A 3202-nucleotide genomic window follows, 5' to 3' on the forward strand; every position below is an offset into this window, starting at 1 on the left:
ATCCCCGACTGGTACATGCTTTATTGCACCTTAAAGGATGAAGAGCAAAATTCAATTTTGCAAAATTTGAACTCAGAATATAAAGGTGGAAGAAACGCTGCTTAGCATTGTGTCTAGCATGCTAACAATTTTGTCAGCTTACCATCTTAATGATGAAAAGGAAGCTGGCAGAATCGTTTGCACACTGGGCGAAATGCTTAGCGGTATTTTGTCTGCCGCTACGTTCTGAGTTCAAATTCCGACGAGGTCAACTTTGCCTTTCATCCTTCCGGGGTCGATTAAATAAGTACCAGGTATGCACTGGGGTCGATGTAATCGACTTAATCCCTTTGTCTATCCTTGTTTGTCCCCTCTATGTTTAGCCCCTTGTGGGCAATAAAGAAATAAATATGAGAAACAAATATATATTTTGAACTCAATGACTCATGACAACATATCCTTTTTACACAAGGTCACCCAAAACATACTCTAAATTACATTCCAATCAACTTTGCAAAACTCATCTGCAAATCTCAGTTGCACTCAAAGAAGAAATGAAAACAAATATTTATCGCAAGAAAATGCTCTATAAACTGATAAACTTTGCATTCTTGAAAACAAAATAAAATTGACATTCAAGAACTTTGAATTTCAAAAAGCAAAATGGAGAGCAGCATTATTCTGCATATTTCAACTTTCAACCCAAAGAACATCGAAATTTTCATCAACATCAGTGTAGATCTACCTATAGTTTTATATGACCAAAAACTGAAAACCATCTTGGAAAAACATTCAATTATAGAATGTAAGAGACAAGTAAAATCACTAAAAAAATATTGACCAATGCAAAACTATATACACTTATATAGTTTTGCAACAGACCAAATTGTGGATTATGCAGCTACTTATTAGAATGCTCCAAATTCAACTTCAAAGGGAGCCTTATTTCCAAAATTAAAAATAATTTTTCTTGTAATTCTGACAATTTGACATATATTATAATTGTCTTAAACACAACATTGGACTTGAAGATGTATACCAATTATAAGAAATGAAAAAGAATGACGGCACATCACCAGCAAATCAGGGAACCATATACAGAGAAAATTCTACTGAGTCAACGAATAGATAGGTTTCACCAAACTATCCAGTCTTCCACTCTGTCAGTCTAACAACTCAACAAAAGAATAGCAATGAAGCAGTAAAGAAATGTATTTCATTAACAAATACAAACTGAAACTTATTGTGTTATGTTTTAATTCTACTACAACAATGACTAAATTCCCACATTCCTGAAAATAGCAAAAAATGAGTCAATACATTTTGGATAAAGTATATTTTCACTTATGTAAACCAGAAATGCGTTATTTTGTGGTTTTATATAAAATTTGAATTAAACGTCATTTTCTCTCTTAAAAAAACCTCTTTATTCTGTATAAGTAAATTATTACTTATAAATATTGAGGCGAGCCAAAAGTTTTGCAATGTTTGCTTATGTGCTAGTTTGCAGTGAGTATATCATGTGACCAAAGTGGTTCAAGACGTGGAAGATAACCACTGAGTCTGGTAGCATCATGGTAGATGGTGCACTGACACATTGTGCATTGCTTCATTCTGTATATGATTTGAAAGATGAACATGTAACATAGTCTAATTTGGGAACTTAGACTTTATAAGTTCGTAGTGGCCTATAACACTGTGGAAGCAACCAAAAGGTGAAGGTGTAGACATTCACAATGCAGTAACCAGATGGTTTAAGAAATTTCACTTGGATTGCAAGAACATCAATGACCAGGAAAAGTAAGGCAGGCCCAAAACTATGGATTCCAAGCCTGTGCTCCAAGCCAGAGAAGCAGATTCAATGAACAGCACTCAGAGAATACCAAGCAAGCTAAGGATCACATGGATGTATACCATTGTGTGATAAAAATACCAAGCATTGTTTAACAGAAAGCAAACTCTTCTGCAAGACTTCAAACCACTCAAACAACCTGGAATAAACTTCAGAAACTTGAGAAAATCAAATTGATGCTACACCCAGTATATGTCCCAGACCTAGCTCTCTCAGATTATTACTTGTTCCAATCTATGAATCACTTACTGTGCTTTGCAACGCTTCATCATCCAAGAGGAGGTCAAAACTTCAGTGAAGACTTTCTTCGCCTTGAAGAACAAGAACCAGTATCAGTGTGAGATCAAAAAATTGGTGGAACGGTGGCTTCAGACGGTGCAACACAATGGTCTCTGTTTTGAATGCTAAGCTGTTTTGTTGTAACTTAATGAATAAAGCAAATAAGTTACCAAAATATTGCAAACGTTTTGACTCAACATAATAATAAACAATATATGTCCCTATCAAAAGGACACAGGCAACATAACACACACAAAATAACAGTTACGTCCTTTGTCTTAAGCAACATTTTGAATCAAATTTAATCTCATGTTTCTTATCTTATGTTTCTTCCATTACATGGGCTAAAATTTCCTGTCAAGAATATACTTTAAACTTTTGAAAAGCTGGTAACTGCGTAAATCAGTTAGTAAAATGCAATTTCTTCTTTTCCTGTAAAGCTTTTTTGGTTAAACTATGCACTGATATTTATATAAAAAAAAATTTCTGATTCTATGAAAACTTTTCATTAAAATGTGATTCTCAAAATTCACTTTGTAAAAAAAGACACTAATATTTTCACAGTAAAACTTCATGTGTAAACATTATTTTGTATCCTTATTGTCATACACACACATACAGACATGAAGAAAACAAGTTTTGCTTTTGAACATAGGAGATAAATATTTCCAGTGTGTGTATGTGTGTGTACTTTTGTTCATGATCATAAACAGATGATTAGTAGCATATTCATTGAATAATAAATGGATTCATAATATTAATAATTTCATATGTATGATCCAGCATGTTGATTGAAGCAAAATGTAACCAGTTATAAAAACATCATGCACAATTAATAAATATTATACTGTTACTTTTATTCCTTTGACCATTTTATTTTATATCCTGCAATAGATGCACTATTCTTATAATTGGTGTATTTCCTAGATTTTCATTATGCATAAACATTTTTTCAATTAAGTGGTTGATTCTTCCTCTCTGTACATCCTGTTTGCCAGAATTCTGCATAGAATGCTGAAGTATTTGCTCAGATTTCCTGAATCCCTTTTGTCTGTTTTTTCCCCCATATATATATATATATATATATATATA

The 3202-nt window shown here is 32.8% G+C and overlaps 1 protein-coding gene across 1 annotated transcript in view; it reads right to left on the reverse strand.

The window, feature by feature from the left end:
• LOC106876367 (atrial natriuretic peptide receptor 3) overlaps positions 1-3202 on the reverse strand; it is a 593165-nt gene that overhangs the window by 63139 nt on the left and 526824 nt on the right. The gene's annotated exons all lie outside the window — the stretch shown is intronic.

This window comes from Octopus bimaculoides, chromosome 8, assembly GCF_001194135.2.
Source record: "Octopus bimaculoides isolate UCB-OBI-ISO-001 chromosome 8, ASM119413v2, whole genome shotgun sequence".
Classification (NCBI taxonomy): domain Eukaryota; kingdom Metazoa; phylum Mollusca; class Cephalopoda; order Octopoda; family Octopodidae; genus Octopus; species Octopus bimaculoides.